The sequence below is a fragment of the Pinus tabuliformis genome, chromosome 8 (assembly GCF_031772625.1).
Source record: "Pinus tabuliformis cultivar Carrire ecotype Pingquan chromosome 8, CPIR1, whole genome shotgun sequence".
NCBI classification, from domain to species: Eukaryota; Viridiplantae; Streptophyta; class Pinopsida; order Pinales; family Pinaceae; genus Pinus; species Pinus tabuliformis.
Window position 1 is genome coordinate 1060748339 of NC_142294.1, and position 20473 is coordinate 1060768811.

Consider the following 20473-nt stretch of genomic DNA (forward strand, 5'->3'; position numbering starts at 1 on the left):
ACATGACAATCATACTGTTTAGTGAAGCTTTATAACACAACTCGTTATGGTATTTACAATAACAACCACATATACTTATACACAATTGCTTCAACCAGAAAATAAACATAATGTCTATGGATATTTATAACCATGGCTAGATACATTATCTTACAATAATATACAGATATGCATATGCACATTTTCTCTAACCAACAAATAAAACGATGTGATGCCTGCATCCACAACAATGGAATCCAGAGGATCACACCTCCACCCTCAAGTAATACCAAGATTCACCTCCTTCCCAAGAAGCCCAGAATCCACTGCCAAAGTCAAACATGCATTCAATGTCCAATGCTATGATCCTCGCACTGCTTGTTCTCTCAGTGAAAAATTACTAGCTCATTATTATTGGGAACACTCCCAATGTGATTCTAATTCCATTTCGATATGTTAATGACCAAAACAAAATCATTCCTTGACCTTCCCTACTTTGATACATAGTCCCTCGAGAAATCCGGTCACCCCCTTATGTGCAGTCACACACCTTCCAAGTTTTTTTGGCATCCCTTCTCTACTACACACTCCCTTGGGTGATCCATCCCTTGGAAAGGTTTCCTCAAATCCCAAGGTCTAAAAACCAAGGCATATTCCTACCTAAAAACCACCATATCGGTCGTAGCATGTTCATGGAAATCAATGGACACTATTGGGTACCAGTGTCCCACAATGGCCCTACTTTTGAATGCTTTACCAACATAGTGTTGCATTTTCTATTTCCTTTCATTGTTGCTACTAATTCTTGCAATCAGTTTCAACCACCCAAACTGGGAATTTTCCATGATTTCTTGTACCAAGCACATTGTGCCGTTAGATTCAAAACAAATTGAAATAAATACAAATCATACCTCATTGGTAGCTCGTCAATAAGATACGCTTTCAATTCTGTTTACTTTCTATCACAACAAGTCAAACTAACTCTTTGATCAAATCATCATGTACAAGAATATCTCATCTGGTTACCTCAAAACACAACCATCATAAATCATAATCATAAATTACATGTAACCATCACAAATCAGAGTCATAGATCACATGCATAATAAAACTAAAATGATACTTATCATCTAATAGGTCCTTTTCTTCAACCTTTATTCCTTTTCCTTTTCGTACACACACTGAATCAGTTTCCACATCTGGAAAGTGCCAAATGTCATCTCATCTCTTCAATCGTGTACACATACACACAATGTACATCACAACACATACACCCACAAATGGTGTATAACACTACACAATACATACACCTACATCTAGTGTATAACACAATGCATACACCTACACTCGGTGTACAACACAACATAGACACCTACACACAATGTACAACACAATGAATACACATGCCATGATACAACAACTACACAATTCACATAACAATGTATTGCATGTACACAACATGACATATATGCCAAGTACACAATACCACATGTACAACATGTACACAACTCCCATGTGTAAAACATGTACTCAATACCACATGTACAGAGTTCCGCCTATACAATGTGTACACAAAACCACACGTTCACAACACCACCTGCACAATGTGTACACAACAACACACTACATAACAACACCTGCACAATGTGTACACAACACACCTACACAACTTGTACATAACACCACATGCACACAACACCACGTGTACAATATGTACTTAGAACCACATGCACACAACACCACATGTGCAGCATGTACACAACTGTCACATGTACAAAACACTGCATGTACAACATGTGCATAACACCATATATACACAACACCATATGTACCACTTGTACACAACACCACATATACAACATGGAAACAACACCATCTGTACACAACACCAAATATATAACATGTACACAACACCATATGTACACACCACCACAATGCAACATGCACACAACACTATAGGTACACAACACTACATATACAACATGTACATAACACCACATATGCAACATGCACACAAAAACATATGTACACAATATCACATATGCAACATGTACACAACACCAGTATTGCACATCCGATGAGCGGAATATCTCTACCAAGCAACCTGGCTTCTAGTTTCTTCCAACTATCCATTCTTGTCCCAGCATGTCTCATATCACACTTCTTTCATTCAGGTAAAGTATCCCTCAGTATAGCCTGTCCATAACACAAACATAGGCATAGTTGTAATCATACAATACATACATATATACATATAACATTAGCATAAAATAATCATGATTACTAATGACCCTGTCAGACAATGGCATATGTACATACATGTATACATATAGCATTAGCATAAAACAATCATGATTCCTGGTGACCCTGTCAGATAACGACGTACGTATATACATGTATATTGTTGGCTTAGGGGGTCTTAACCTAGGATCAGAGTTAGTTGTGCCAAACAAATCCCTACACTATTGACCCTTTCGGCATCAATCTATGGTGTGTAGATTGAAGTCTCACCCAAAGCAGTATGGGGGGATGATGGAACCAAGTTTCTGCACCCAGAGATCAGTGTGATGTCTTTGTGGTGACCTAGATCTGCCTTAGCGCAAAAGTCTATTCTCCTGTAGCCTGTTGTTGTAACTTCCTCCAATCGGCCTCTAGACCTTCACGAAGCTCCACGATTAGCTTTTGCAGACACTGAATAGGTCAATTAGCTACTTATGCGCACTTTAGATTACCCTTAGACCATTATTTTCTCAGATCTACTTAAGTGTTGGATAATTCTAACAGAAAGCATTATAATCTTCGCGTAATCACTTAACATTTCTTGCATTTAGATAACAATGTATAACAAGTAAAGTCGCACATCAATACATCATTATTGATTGCAAGAATTAGTAGCAACAATGAAAGGAAATGGGACATGCAACAATATGCTCGTAAAGCATTCAAAAGTAGGGCCATTGTGGGACACTGGCACCCAATAGTGTCCACTGATTTCCATGTTCCATTAAATTCAGTATGGAAGTTGAGGTTAACAATAGCCTCCCCTTCCTTGATATCCTCATCACTAGGAATGATGATGGCTCCATATCTCACCAGGTGTATAGAAAAAAGACTCACACCAAACGATATTTACATGCCTCCTTGCATCATCACCCAACCCACAAACTAGGGGTCCTCAACACTTTAGCCACTAGGGCCCAAAGAATCTCTGACAAGGAACACCTAGAAAAAGACAAACAACACCTTATAAAAAATTTCCTAAAAAATGGATACAACAAACGTCAAGTTGTTAAAGCCATAAACAAAGAAAACACTAGACCTAAGAATAATAAAAAATTTGACAATCTTATAGGTAAAGTTAACCTGCGCCCTCGAGTCACCCAGCTTGCGCGAAGATCTTGCTGTAAAGATATCCCAACTCCACTTGCACCACTGCTACTTCATCTGCGCTCTACATGGCTACCTGTTTCACCTATTCAACCAGTTACTTTGTGGTTGGTCCCTCGCTTTCCTGCCTGATTTGCTGCTATGTAAGCTACAGGTTCGCTAAGTTGTACTTTATATTGGTGTAGACTTGGTAGGCTTCTTCCAACCAAGGATCTAACCATGCCTTAAGGACTGCCTCTTTCTTCTCCGCGGCTTCCACTTTTGTAAGAGTTGATTCCCCTCTTGCAACTTGGCAAGGCGCTGCGTTGTAGCCACTGTGCGCGTCATCGCCTGCACTTCGTTGTATTGTTGCTGAATCTCGTAGGTTTGTGCCTTTAATCTTTGTAGGTTGGGATCTTCCATAGGGCCGTTACTACTTCCATGGCCTCCTCAAATAGCGTTGTGCAGTCCACCACCACAACATCGATGGTAGCTAATCCATCTTTAACAGCTGCTTCACATTGTTGCCTAACTTTTGGCGGGGTCGAAGGTTGTGCCCTGAGCTCTAGTTCTATGATTTTTAGGTTGAGCTCAAATTGAACTCAAGCCACTTCTCTATTGGCATCACGGACACCCGTTGCAAGCTTCCTGATCTTGGCCTCAAGCACTACTTCCTCCTTATGTGTAACTCCAACACTGTCTTACATGCTTCTACCACCACAACCACCAATTGGGCGTTCTACGCCTTGATCATTTCTTTTGCCTTCAAGGCCTCTATCTTTTCAATGAACATTTGCTCATTGTTCACCTGATATTCACTTATGAGGTTGAACGCACACTGATCTCATGCTCGTAACTCCACTGTCACACCTACCTATAGCGTGTGAAGATACTCGTTTTGGAGCACTATGAAGTTGAGGTTTATGTTCTTTAGACTACTCACCATGACCTTGTCATCGACCACTTCCATGCTCAAAGATCCTTCTGGTAGGGTGACTTCTCGGAGATCCACTAATCTGAACATTTCTACGGCCTGACTCGTCCTTGGTGCCAAGCTCGTCTGTGTGTCTCACCTGCTCGGCACCCACCTAGATCCTACTAGTCTGGATCTACAACTCATGCAAATCCTTCTGAAGAGTACCAAGCAACTGCAAGTGCTTTTTTTTGAACTGATGCAACAGTTCTAGTCTGGTATCGCGTAATTTGTCTCTGATCTCATCGATATCGCCTTCTGTGAGCATGACGGGATCCAATGGTGGCTTCATTGCTTTCAACTTCTTTCGGGGTCCCTCCTTTTGTTGATCCCTACATCGCTTCACCTGGAAGGGTGTGCTCTATCCTTCATCTCTGCAGCTCCCTGCTCTAACTGCTCCTCTTACTTGGTCTGGGGCGAAGGGGATTTACCGCTCTGCTCAGAGTTGTGTTGTTCCTGTTTGGCCTGCTGCTTTGTTGCGTGCTCTTCTTCTAGTCGAGCCTTCTCCTCAGCCTCCTTTCTACACTTCTCGGCCAACTCCTAGACTGCCATCTTTGATACCTCCTTCTTTTTCTTCTCCACAAAACTCCCCGCCTCTTTGTTAGAGCCTGCGGCTAGATCGGATGGAGAATACCAATTTTCTAGCCATCGCTTGAAAACCTCTTGAATAGCATCATCTATGGCCAAATAAGGCAGGTCAAACCATTTCTATTGCGGATCCTTTCGCGCCCTGATATATACACAGTGGAAGTTTTCCTTAAACTCTGCATATTCTGATAGCTTCTCAAACACTATTAGGGACAACCGCAACTTCTGGTTGATGGCCATGCAAATTCTCGCCTCCATCAACACCCAGAAAACTTTGGTATCTGTGACCCACATGGCGTCCTTTGTGTCCCAAAGGGAGGCAAACTATGCAACCTTCGGCAATCCTTTCTCTAAGGGAGGAGACTAGCTGTCCTCTGGCAACTCCCAAGCTACTAGCACTATGGAGAGCAACAATCACATGTAGTGGAAGGTTTTTCTCTCATCCTGAGCCTCGCAACAATTCATGAGGAACTCATTGTAGAGGTAGTGTGACCAGTTAAATGGCATGCCTTCCACGCATTATGTATCTAACGAGATAACTGGCATCGAAATGTCATCCGCATGACATTTCCTCATGACCTTAGCAGCGAGGATTTGTGTGGCAACTTGTACTGCAGGGTCAGTGATAGATGTGATGGAGTACCCATGGGACTTCTTAATTAGCTTGAACTTCTCCTTCATCCTCTCTGCCAGGTTGTACTCACTAGTTTTTCAGCCAAACTCCTTGGTTGGATTCAGGCTTGAATGTGGAAGGAGCATGATCCGATGTGTCAACATGTCTATGATTGGGATCGGTGTGCTCAACCACAAACATCCATCATGAACCAAGGTCAACAACTACTTGATAACAATGATATTGATGATGTAGCGATGATAGTGAGGCACCCACAGTAGGTTCAACAGCCCCGACTGATTCACTCCGCAAATCCATTCAACTGGATCCAACACTATGACACTGGATTCTTTGTAGTACACCCACTTCATGTAGTTCTCCATTGCGAGGTGGGGGAACCTCTCATGGTCTCCCAAATCCCAATCTTCCATTTTCAAGTGGGGAATCCACACCAGAAGCAGGCCTTCCAAGGTGATACCTTTTGGTAGCAAGGGCATATTTAGGAAGAATTTCCTTGCATCTCGGTCCTTAGTGACCTTCAACTTTCCCTTACGCAGAGGGATGTAATCCAATAGTTTGGAGATGGGATCCATGCCCTCAACATCTATATCCTCTACACCCTCTTCGACCTCAAAATCCACAACTTTCCCCTTATCCTTCGCTCATTGTTCATCTTTATTCTGAGCCTGGGTAGCAAAGTGCTTCCTCGGTGACTCTCACACCGACATTGGCCTCTTTTGCTTTTCTATCTTGGGCTTGGGATTCTCTCGCACTGGAGTGGGCTTCAGTCTAGGTGACCTTGGTGCCATAGGCACTGGAGCCAGAGCCTCCATGCTTACAACTTCCGGAGCCTCTCCCTCAGAGGCAATAGTTCCTTCGGTGCTTGCAGTCTCACCTGGTCAAGACATGGTGTTGAGAATGAACTGCTGGGTATCCTTAGGTAACGTGTCAAACATAGAGATCATGACTAAATCTACGAAAAACTGAGGATTCATAAACAACTCAAAAATTCTAAGGATGCAAAGCCTTTTGTGCTGGATGGCCATGCATAATTTATAGGCGAATTCGAATTCAAATTTGACAGTTCCCCCCAAAATCCATTCATAACTGTTGATTTGGCGGCAAATCTCGAAATATTTCAGCCTTAAAGGTCTTAAATTCCTTAAATGTCACCCCCATGCTCCTCTTAACCGTCTCTTGGTATTCAAATCATGAACAGTGACTTTAACAGTCATTTTCTGGCTGTGCCTCTACCATGTGGTCAGATATTTTGTCCCGGTGATGATTTAGTGCACACATGTTTTCTTACCTGGGGGTTGAATCCATCCTACAAAATCAATTGCCCATTTCTAAAATGGTTGCAATGACACCTACAGATTCAGCGGCAACTCATCCCTCCTCGATGACTTGCCATCCTCTAACATGCATCACATGCCTTACAATATGCTTTAGAATCTTTATGCAACGTCGGCCACCACAACCTAGGGCACAAAACCTTATGCGTTGTTGCTTTTCCTGCATAATGTCCTCCTGCAGCTCCTCGATGAGCTTTAGCAAGGATACTATTTCGTTCAAAATCAAGCACATATCGTCGAAATATCTCGTCCGATCCCATATTTTAAAAATGGCCTACAATTACTGAGAAATCAACCACGTGCACCACCAACTCTTTCTGCTGCTTATTAGTGTACCCTTCTGGAGCTGTCCCCGTAGTTAAGAAGTGGATAATATCCACGAAGTGGTTATCCACTACGTGTACCGCGAAGAGTTGCGTGTCGGGTAGCCCTTCCTCTAAATTAGTAGGCTCCTCCCCTGTCTCAATGCATGACAGATGGTCAGGTCTTGCATTCAACCTTCCTGGCTTCAAAATTACCTCAAAAACATATTCTTGAAATAACAACAACCATCTGCATATTCCCCCCCAACACAGGCTTATTGACTAGGTACTTCAAGGTGGAGTGGTCTATGTACATCTTGAAATTTCCACCCAATAGATAGTGCCTGAACTTTTGGAGCACGTACACCATCGCCAATCCTTCCCGCTCTATCGTCGAATAATTATTTTCAGCCTTTCACAACTTCTTACTCACAAACGCTATAAGATGATCCACTTCTCCTTTGCCAGCCTGTGTCATGACTACTCCCAATGCAATACATGAGGCATCAACGTGCACATGGAATTCTTTCTTCAAATTCAGGAAGACCAAGATCAGCGCGGTAACCATTTTCTCCTTTAAGACGTCCAGATTGCGTTGACATTCTTCATTCCAACAGAATGTAGCGTCCTTATTTAGCAATTTTTCTATGGGCACAGTAATCTGAACATAAGCCTTGATGAAATTTCGATAATATCAGTATGGCCCAACGTTGCGTGTAGCTTTTTAACACTCCTTGGGGCCTCTAAATTGATTATTACTATGATCTTGGCAAGGTCCACTATAATTCCTTTCCTGCTTACCACATGACCTAGCAAAATCCCAAAGGGGACACAAAACAAGCACTTCTTTAGGTTCAGCGCAATCTGGTACCTTCAACACGTATCCAAAATTAAGCGCAAACTGTCTACATGGCACTTGAATAGCCCAAACACTGTCAAGTCATCGAAATAGACCTCCAAAAATTTGTGAATAAATCCTTTGAATGTCATGATAATTATGCACGAGAATATCGTCGACACATTTTTGAGTCCGAAGGGCATCACCGTATACTGGAAACAACCCCATTCCATCATGAAGGTTGTTTTACTCTTGTCTTCTGGCACGATCTTGATCTGATGGTATCCAGAGAACCCATCAGTAAACGAATAGGCCTCCTGTCCTCCAACATTGTCCAGGACCTTGTCAGTAAACAGTGTTGGGAAAGGATCATGGAAACAGGCATCATTAAGCTTTATTAGATCTAAGAAAATCCTTATTTCGTCCTTTTTCTTCTTTTCCTGAACTACCATTGGGCTTACCCAATCATCTTCCTCCACTGGTTCAATAATACCTGCTTCAAGCATCTTTTCCAACTCCAAGCGGACCTTTTCCTTGTATTTGGGATTAAGGCAATGTGGCCTCTACTTAATAGGCTTCATTTCCAATTTCAGAGTTATTTTCATCACTCCCAAGTCGCCTATGATGCCTTTCAAGTCTGAAAATTTTGTAGGAAAGAAATCCTGATATTCGCATAGCAATTCCAGACTTTATCTACTATAGCATCATTCCAATAATCCCCAATCTTCGCAAACTTCAGCTTCACCTTTGTGCCAATGTCTACTTGCCTAGTTTTCAATGATGCAGTGATGTATGGATTCTCTATATGTGGTCCCTAAACCTCGTGGTGGCCTTATGTTTCTGAGATGTTAGTATTCCTTGGATCCTCATCCTCTTCTTCAGCAGTCACATTATAGCATTCCAACGCATGGCATAGCTGGGTGCTCCAATCTAGTTGAATCAATTCCAAAGGATCCTGCAAGATTCAGAAGATCGTTGCCTTAACCTCCTACAATGCCTCATCAATGCTTTCGAACCCATCTTCAAAACAGAATGTCCTCATGAAACCTTCTCTTAAGACATCCCACTCCATAGTTCCATGGCGGAGCTCTGTTTCCAAATACCAATTCATAGGGATTATGTTTAGAGTGTGACAGAATAAATGCACCCATTCTGGCTACGGCTCCATTCCGTATACCTTAGTCCACTTGGGAAACTGATCACGGAGATCATTCCTCCCATCATACTTCTCGGTTACCCATACTTTAGGACGACCGAATCGCATTCTCATCATCCTTCTGTAATTGCACCATTCATCAAAGTCATCTTTGTGCATACGCCACCTTCGAGCAAGCGTAGCGCACAGTGCCCATTCCAATGCCTTAAAGTGGTAATCCTCTGGAACTTCTCTTTCAAAAGCATCCAAAAATTTATCCACGTCAATTAAACCATCATAATAAGGAAAATTTCTTACCTCTGAAGGCACATAGCGCAACGATTTGGTCATCATGTTGCAGCGCAGTGTTGATACTTCATGCAACCTGTTTTTCCAATGTTCCAACTCTTCATCTGAATCCAAATTACAAGAACATTCGTGGTCCCATGCAATTCGTCCATCAGTTGTTGGATTAACCCAGTCTTGGTCTCGCACTATGATTTTATAGATCTGATCCAAATCATCATCATTCTCCTCATAGTTGCAGACCAGTTCGGTATATCGCGGTCCCTCTGTAGGGTCTAATGGTACTACAACACGGAGCAATTTCCTTTCAAATGACATTGTCCACTTCTTCAAATTCATGACCCCATTCATATTGATAGCCCAATCAATTCCTAGGAGCACGGGTATGGATTTTTGTCATCAACAATCTTTATTACTTCAAAATCAGCCAGCACGGTCGCACCTTCTATAACTACAGTAACTCCCTACAATCGTCCCATAGGGATAATCTTTTGTTCGTTTTCCATCCTTATTTGAATCGTAGACCACTGTAGTGCAGGTCTTCCCATTCTCTCCCATGTTTGTTTAGGCAATACTTTCGCGTTAGACCCCAAATCCAAAATAACCTGGTCCATCTCATAGTCTCCTATTTGTGTAGTAAGCCTAATTTCACGCCCGATTCTTTCCTTATGCTTATCGATCTATCTGACTATGCGAGGTCCATCAGAAGAATTATCCTTACCGGAACATTTGTTTATAAACTCTTGTAGCTCTTTCACAGCCTTGCTATCACGCAGTAGTTTCATACAAGTCTCCAAGAAGGTGGTAAGCATAAAGTGGTCAACCTCTACATGCACTTTGTCCTGACTTTCTGGGGTTGAGGCCTCAGCAAAGCTTTTCTTTGCTTCCATGAACATTTCCTTTGCGCATTCTAGATCAAACCCAACCTCCTTTTCTAGAGCCTTGTGGACCCATCCACCTTCTTCGAGTTGCTTTCCCTTATCCTCACCAATCGTGATCCCACTTCGCAGCACAATATTCACATTCAGGTCCTCTTCACGGGCCTCTACCCTCATCATCTTTAAGTTCTGGGTAGGATGCTAAGGCTCATCCTTCTTCTCTTGCATCTTTCCCATCAACACATGAAATTCCTCAATTGTGGGGTCAAACTGAGTGTACTGTTGACATAACAAGCATGGATTCGTACACTCCCGCACGTAGTGTCCTGGTGTTCTGAAATTGTAGCAAATGACTTGCCCCTGACGTATACTAGGTCCTCCTCCTCCTCTACCTCATCCGTGCCCCAGATATCATCCTCGCGTTCCCCCAGCGCCCTGATCTGGAGGCTGATTTTTTGCTTGCATTTGATACATAGGTGTTCTTTCCATCATTAATTCATAGCTCCGAAAGTGGCGCTCATTGTGGCCAACCGACTTGCAGAAATCACAGAATAATTGTTATGGTGTATGTACAAACTTCTACAGCCAATGACAATTGTATGTTACATGTTTTCCAGCTACCTAACAAATAGTGCACCATAGCGCAGGCCCCGCACTTGGTCCTGCTGGAGCTTCCTACCTTAGGGGCATAGGCCCCCCTCTTGTGATGTAATTCGTGAAGACAGGGCAGTGATCTTTATCATGCCCCTAGTTTTTACACTTAAGACACCAAACTTCTTCGCATACCTTCGGCCGAGCCGCTTTTTCCTTTTTCAAGCTTTGCAACTCCAAGCAAAGGTTTTGCAACTCCACGTGAATTTGTTGAACCCCTAAAGAAGCGTCCTGAATAGGTGTTTCATGTAATGTCATCGCAATTTTCAGGGCTTCTGTCTAAGTTCCTATCTTTTTGCTACGATAAAGCTACCCTTAGGTGGGGCAGGAGCGAGGCTACAAACCATTTATGGTGCTAACTATCCATGAGATTCATATTAGCTTCGCAGATTGGCACTTCAATCTTTGATCTAATTCCCACGGCGTTTCACCAGGTCTCATCATGATTTCCTTGAATCCAATTACTGATCGAGATTCAGACTTAGGCTTACCAAATTCTTTGTTCAGAGTGGTCTGAGTGTTTGCTAATGATGGCAGCGAGTTATCGATGCAGTACTTAATGTACCATGTTATCGCGCGATCCTGCAGAGCAGTAACCAACTGCTCCTTCTTTATATTATCATTTATAATTTTTTGTGCTCTCCATACAACCTCTGCAACAAACCAAAACTGATCCAAATCCTCACTTCCTAAGCCCTTGAAAACCAGTAACTTCATCGTATTTGACATGTTGACCAACGACGGAGGTGGTGGCGGTGTGGGTGAAGGGGTATGTTGTGGAGGTGAACATGGGGATGGTGTGGGTAGATGAGGTATCCGTGGAAAACCCTGCCTTATCAATTGGACAGCACTTTGCATTGAAGCTTGGGCTACTCCCTCGTCATCACTTGAAGGAGGTCCAATCAATGGACTATATTCAGGACCTGTTTTTCCTTGATTTCTAAAGCTTCGTCCACTTCGCGTAGATCCAAACATCAAGGTAATGGCATAAAAATCTTTTCACACAAAGCATCTTAATCCAAGTATTCAAAGCTCTTAAATACTTACCTTGCAGTCCCTTGAAGAAGCGTTGCTCTGCTTCGATGTAACTGACTGAGGTATCAACCGCAAACTCTGTAACAAATCCTCTGATGACTCGATCAAGCCAATGATCAACTGTGTGTGTGATCTTATCTTCAGAAGCTTCGAACCTTCACATGAGCTCCGAGGTCCACACTATTGGACCGTTAAGCCTCCACCTTCCTTGGTCATCTACCAATTTAGTGATCCACTCATATAGTTCGATCAGGAAGTTGCAGAAAACGATTTTGTGTATTTCTGTGTATAAATATTTGTCCAGCCACTATTCTTTTGTCAGGCACGGATTCCTATTTTCTTGCACTGAGAATTCGTGGATCTTTCTATCCAACCACTTTTCAATTTTCTTCTTAGTCGGATTCCAGTGATGCGACATCACACATCTCTTTACATAGATCCTGGTCCCGACAACAAAACCATTTGGCTTAGGGGGTCCTGACCCATGTTTAGAGTTAGTTGTGCTAAACAAATCCCTACACTACTGGCCCTTTCGGCATCAATCTGTGGTGTGCGGACCGAAGTCTCACCCAAACCAATATGGAGGGATGCTGGAACCAAGTTTCTGCACCCTGAGATCAGTGTGATGTCATTTTGGGGACCTCGATCTCCCTTCACGCAGACCCTTATGCTCTTGCAACCTATTGCTGTAACTTCCTCCAATCAACCTCTAGACCTTTGCAAATGTCTACGATTGGCTTTTGCAGATCCTGAATAGGTCAATTAGCTACTTATGTGTGTCTTGATTACCCTTAGACCATTATTTGTTCAAATCCATTTAAGCTTGGATAACTTTAATAGAAAGTGTTATAATATTCGCATAATCACTTAACATTACTTTCTTTCAGATAACAATTTAGAACAAGTAAAGTCGTGCATCAATACATCATTCTTTCATAAAACCCTTATTTATCATAGCATAAAGCACATTCATACATAACAAAAGATAATATATAAAACACAAGAATTTCTGCAAAAATATTCTTTATTGGTATTCAGTTAATCTTACAGACTCAAAACTTCCCTGCGCACTCAGTTGTAGAGCCTTTCCCTCCTCTAAGACTTCTACTTCTGCACTAGACTTCTCCACTTGTACCCATAGACAACTTCATTACTTCCCTTAGACATCCCTATGACACACCTATTTATACAATTCCATGGTCCGCGGACCATGGGTAGATCTTCAAAAGCTGACTAAATTTACATAAAAGAAGGGTAAAAAACTTTTTGATTCTTAAACTAAGTACGCGCTCCACGACCACAACTTGTGGAGACTTTACATATTTTTACATCAAACTTGGGCTTTTGCCCCAAAATTGACCCAGGGGACCCCATCCCAACATATACATATATAGACATCAGCATAGTCACAATCACAACATAATTACCAGATATCATAAGGTCAAGATTAAGAGAACTCCCTTTATCCTTGCACAACATGCACAACATTGAGAACAATAGTTCCCAACATAGCCAAGGAATATGATGCCCTAATCCATTCACCTTACCTTTCCTGGTTACCTTTCTCATTATTGTTCGGTCACCGTCCGTTTACCCCAATGGACCCAAGCAATCCAACTAGTTGTTATATTCTTACCTCCAGCTGCCCTTATACATGCACCGAGCTTCATCTGGGCCTTACATTACCAGTAGGTTTTCATTCAACTCTTCCTAAGTTCCATTAAATTTCTTCTTTCCCAAGCAATTCCCAAGACCCTCAAACATAGAAGGAAAGAACAAGAAGAAAACAAAAGAAAACCATGAACACCAATAATAATATTACACCACAATAAAGCGACATGGCCATGCACCAAACACAAAAACACTACAAATCAAGTGCGAACAAATTAGAGAACACTGAAGCACAAGACTCTCAATAGACACCATGACTCAATCCCCATGGGTTCCTAATTCTTCCAAGGGAAATCTCAACCCAAGCCTTCTTAAAGATTTCATGATAGCCTCTTTTGCCATGTAATCCCCAGCATCATACTGCCATAAGCACATATCTATCAGTGCATAAATAAATATAACAATATACCAGCTACCTTGTTGTATTTAGCGCACTACCCTATAACTGAATAGTACATATATGATCTCTCAAGAGACTCCCATGCTTTCACAAATCTAGCCATAACCAGAAACCTATTATTATACATGTCAAATACATGTTCAATAATATAGCACATATCCACATAATGTCAAGCAAAATCAAGGTTAAGAAGACTTCTTGTACTCATGCAAGCGCTCATTCGTTTGGAATTACAGTTTCAAATCATTTCCAAAGGAATTCTTACCCAAATCATTTATTTTACCTATTAGCTTGTTGAAATTGAGTCTTATTATGTGCTATCACATGACCTAACTATTAGTTATATAAACAAATAAATTGTTACCTTGTCATGCTAATACCAACATGTTCTGTGTAACGTTTCACACATGTGAGTCATATGTTCCAAAGATCAAGACGTTGTGTCTATTAATTTGAAATCAACCTTTACCAAGACTAACAAACATGTCATAATCTACTCATAGTCATTAGCCATAATACTACAACTAGCATCCACTCGCACTCAAGTGCATATCACTTATCTCAGCACATATAGGGCTAGTACAACTGTCTTAAAACAAGATCATTCCTTCATGAAATATTATAAACACATACTCATATCATGCAATTAATAAAACATTCAAACAACCTATAAACATACCATGTTAGAATAAACAAGTAGACAACATAATCAAACTCATACCTTAATGTATCTAACGAGAGGCTATCACATCTGCACAAGTCAATGCAAATTAGTACAACATAATATCACAAATATATCAACTCATACCTGAATATCACAACCACAACCATCTACACATGCCAATCAAAATTAGCAGGATACATATAGCATTAATATATTAAATGCAATGACCATAATCATCATGTTTATGATTGCAATGCATATAACAACAAGTTACTACCATGCATGTCTATCTGACACACGTGCATATGACCGCACTGATTAAATAGCATTTATCATGCGTGTAACCACAACAAAAGTAGAATGACAGGCATGTATATAACCATAATGCATATAACAACCATTAACCCTAATACCTTCATGCAAAACATACAATACTTGTATGATGATATGCTCTTACCCTGAGGTCCAATGCTACAACCTCACCCTAATAATTTTCATCTCCTACTCCATATCGGCTAATATATTAGCATCATAACATACCGACAACATCATCATGACACAAACTACATACAATGACCTCATCCATGACAACCATAACCATGGCAATACATGCATAACAACATGCATCTAGCTCATTCAATCCAAGTGTTTGAACCTGGAAGCTTTGATACCACCCTGTAACTCCCCCTCCCACATTTACCTAGTTTCATCAGCCTACTAGGATAAACATGAGACAAAGAGATACTATGACATGACCTTACCTCGAAGCTTCAGTTATGGAAGTGTGGCCGACACCTGAGACTTATTAACCACAAATTGATATCATAAAGGGCCTACAGGACACTCGGGTGCCAAAGAAGCACCCTAGGTGGCCAATCCCTAACTTGGGGCTATTTTCTACTACGCTGGGCCCATAACTACACCCACAAACAAGGAATACATGTGGTTATAGGCCTCTAACCACATCCACAACACTAAATCCATGCGGTTATAGCCCAATTTCTCCAGTTCAAAGGTTGTGGTACCAGATTCTAAGCCACCATTTTAGGCTAGCCTCCATACCACTAACCAAAACTCAGTGAGACTTTTCAGAATGATAAATAACATCATGACAAATCCATTCATATAAAACTTGATAAAATACTTAACCTAACAAAGACAATCATTTCGTCAAACATATTGAGAACATGTAATCTACAGGTCATGAATGCATATCTGATCATAAATTGATAGTCTTCACCTTAGAATAACCGAGAAGGTTGTAAACCCTCTCTAGCTAGTAGAAATAGCACTTATTAGTCCATGCATTCATTAACCATTCATTTATTCATCAAACATGCCAAGAGCCATGACAATATACATCATATAACCAACATATCAACCATGGAATATCAATCATAATATCACCATCATAATCAATACATATTCTCATACATAACAATAGAAAATACCTTTTATTAACATATGAAAATTCCAACCAAGTTAGGGACTTCCACGTACCACCTGACCATAGATTAGGATGAAGCAAATCTTATTTTCAGCAAATCACCCCCGCACCATATTCCAGGCATGAATGTGGGATCTCATGGAATAAACCAAACAAAACCAAACTAGGGCTTCTAGGGGCCAAACCACCTCAACCCTCAACCAGTGATTCCACGTCATCATCGAACATCACTAAAACCAACCAAATCGGTCTCTGCCCAAGTTGTCTAGGGTTCTAGAGCATTTGTTCAAACTGCAACTCCAGGAACTAATAAATCAACCTAAAGCCTTTTAGGCCTCCAAATCGTTTGTTCAATCCGACTCCAGGTACTAGTAAGTCAATGCACCAAGGGCTTCAAGGTGTTTGTCCCAACCTATGCTCCAGGACTAGTAACTCAACCCAAGATGTTCCAGGGCTTCCAAAGTGTTTATTCCAAGCAACTACTCCAGGAACTAGTAACTCAACCCACAGCCAAAAGGAACCTGAGTACCAATCAAAACAAAACAAGTGGAAAAAAACCCACAACACCATGGTTATCTAGGAAATGGCAAGAGAAGACTAAAATCACTATCAATATAGGAAAATCTCCATGCCAATGACAATACATATACAAGAAAGAAATCATACATGCAACCTATTACCTACAAATCAATCTAACTATAGTTGTTGATCCACCTATTTTGTTGTGCTTTCCTGCTATCCTTTGCCTTCTTTCTCCAAATCCAATGAAAACTAGAGTGCTCCAAGCATGATCCAATAATGCTCCAAAATCTCTCTAAGTGTGCAAGAGTATGAGAGAGAGAATAGAAGAGAGCTCCAAAACTGAACTAAAAAAAACACTAACCAAAAAAAGCCATGAATTGATCCTTAGAAGCCTTTTTATCATTGAGGACTCTTTTTTTTTTCATTTTCCTTCATTTTTCCTTCAATTTCCCTCTCATGCAAATTTATTACCTTTCACCTCCCTCTTCTCCTATTTTCCTTTATTTTCATAAATAAATGCCAATTATTGCCTCTTTGCCTTTGCTAGTTACTTTGCCAATTTCCTTAGCCATTAATAAACCAAAAGTGACACCCGCCAGGATATTTTTCCCACCATTCAGCTTGAAATATGTGTCCCATTACCTTAGTCTTATATTTGTTTTACATGGAAAATCAACCAGCGGTTGTTAAAGTCGAATCACAACCTATTCTAGTAGTTGTTTTAATTGTTTCTTCGCCTTACTTGCTTCTATAACAGACTGCCTATACAACCCAATGTTTTTCAATGGGTATTATCACCAAAAACTGATCATTTAGCCATAATTTACTAGATGGATCGAAGTACACCATGTATGGCCAATTTTACCATAGTAAAATTGCTTTCACTGTAAGAAATTACTTAATAAACCACATTTCTTAAGTCATTTATTATTAAACCCATAAAGAATATTTAAATAAATCACTATTTATTTAATTATCTTCTAGGAATAATTAATTAAACCATTGTTTAACTAACATTCCTTGTCATATTTGACTCAATTATGAGAAATAAATAGGTAAATCATTAATTATCTTACTTTTCTCAAGGAATAATTGATTAATCACTTATTAGTTATTATTCCTTGTCAAGTTTGACTAAATCCCCTAAGAATAGTTAAATAAATCATTATTTGTTTATTATTCCTTAACCATATCTCTTGAGATGATAAATAAATCATTTATTTATTTATTATTTCTAAATAAAAGTTTAAATACTTTTTCCCTCCAACCAATATAATAAAATATTCCAAATGGTTAATTCTATAATTTGGTTAATAATACTTTATTATTTATCATTATTCAAGAATAACCTAATATTTTGTTATAAATAGAAGGGTTTTACATTTATTCTTCACTTTCAATTATTTTCATTGTTGCACTCATTGTCGTAACTCTGATTATTATCAATGGTGCACACCATTTTTCTTTTCCATTTGAGTTCTCATTGAGCTCAAACATTTTGTTTAGTGGGTTTTACACATTATAGAGGAGAGAGGCTCTACAAAAGCTAAGGACATTGAGGATAGCCAATAACCCATCCCATATAGGGGGACTAGTAACATTATTTGTTCCCTTCATAGATGTCATTTAATAAAATATATTATTTATATATATGGTTTCCATTGGACTATTGGGGTTACTTACGCTTATTTTCTTATTTTATTTTGTTATTTAACTATTTAGGTTGCATAGATCATGGATTTGGCAGGTTTTGTTTCTATCATTTGCTTCAGATCCACACTATTTAACAACCATTTTTATTGTTAGGGTTGTTTGTCATCCACAACCTAAAGTGATTTATATCCGTACACCTTCGATAAGAATACTACATAACAAACTCGTGACTCCACTGTGTTTTTAATTTTGATTTAGAAACCTAGGTGAACTTCAGTTTTCAGCTTAGGACTTTTCTTTTCCAGTCTCTTAATGTAGGTTACTAGCATTCTAACCCTAGATCATTCAAATTTCTAACTTCTGCAAGTTTTCTAGTTATTTCTGCAAGTCATTGGAACCAGTCGCGACAGAGATGGAAAATTTTCCCAAGACTTGGCACCCAAGGACTGAGGAGTAGAAATCACACTTTTCTACCCCAAACCTACAATATGGAGATCTAGAACACACTTTCTAGCCAAAAAAATGGGATATCCCCCTAAACAGGTTAGTACCTACAATTTTAGGGTTTCTGGGATATTTTCTGATCTTTTTCTAGGTTTTGCTGAGAGCAGTTTGCTAGGTTGGTTGACCATTGCCTTACCCCGCTTAGGCCTTAATCTACTATATTTCAGTTTTCGAAGTGGAATTTAGCCCCTTAGGGCTTCTAGTACGCTTCCACCTTTATAGGAGGAGTTTAGCTGAGTAAGAAGTCTAAGTTTTTGCAACGCTTTTAGCCATATTTTCCATATCTATACCTTATTTCTTCATATCTTCAAAGGTAGGTTGTTTCCATCCAAATTTCTCTCTTCAACCTTGTTTGGTCATTTGCCCTAGGGTGCCATTGTTTTCCCTGGGTTACACATTCATCGCCCTATCTTTTGTAGCTACTTTCCTCACTAGTTTTTGTTATTGTTGCACCACTTTCCAGCGGCATAGTGTCATTTGACCCCAGTCATACTGACACTTATATCTCTTGGCCTTTTTTGTGTGTTTTCAAACGATTTCACCACCAACCAGCACAGTGTTTGCAAACCTAGTTTGGGTAGGGTTTAGATAGTTTATTTGTTGTCTATTTTATGTTTTTAATTTTAGTTTATTTTAGCAATCTTTTTATTTTTTCAAACACTTTCTGGGCTTAATTAATAAACACACTTGCACAGACAAGCACACCTTACGCGAAGGGCACTTGGTTTACACTTCCAAGCCAAGACTTAAATTAATTAATTTATCTCCCCACACAGAGACAAAGACATTTTGTTTATCTCCTTTCACCATTTCCATGTCACTTGTGTCTTACAATCATTGCACCACTAAGGCATTTTTCGCGGAGACTCTTAGGCCTTCATCCCTAGTTTCCGCTTGGGTGTATTACTCCTCCCCGCAGGGTTCAAGTTCATCCACCCCTTAGTCCCCATACCGACTCTTCTTCTAGTTTAGATTCCTCATCCTATTCCGAGCCTCCTTCACCGGATACCGTCATCATGTCAGGACCGACTGCAGGTGTAGGAAACCAACCCAATGTTGTCTCTGGTTCTACTCTGATAGTCACATCTAGCAGAATCTGGCAACTCCAATGCTACCTTTCATGGTTGGGTTAATCCTCCTGGATTTTAGCCGGTTGATTAACGACCCTATACACCATGATGTTGGTTGGCCAGCTATGCTGACTAAGCTTCCCTTCGAAATTCCCAAGTTTGAGGGTAATTCTGGAGAGGACCCCACCAATTGTGTCTGCTCCTTCCATATGTGGTGTTCATCCAATTCCATCATCGATGATTCCATTCATCTTCGGTTGTTCCAACGCACGCTCACTGGAGATGTTGCGAAGTGGTATGCCGACCAACCTATAGCTTCTCATTCCACTTTCACAGCGCTTTCTAAAGTGTTCCTTTCATACTTTCAGTTACCTCTCTGATATGACACTGGTACAGAGATCTTGACCGCATTTTGTCAGTCCTTTGCCACCTGTCTTTCTGATCATGTTCAAGAATGGTGTAGAAGGAGGAGAATGTGTCGTGCCCCGCCCTTCGAAGACCGTGTCTACCTCGATTAGTTTCT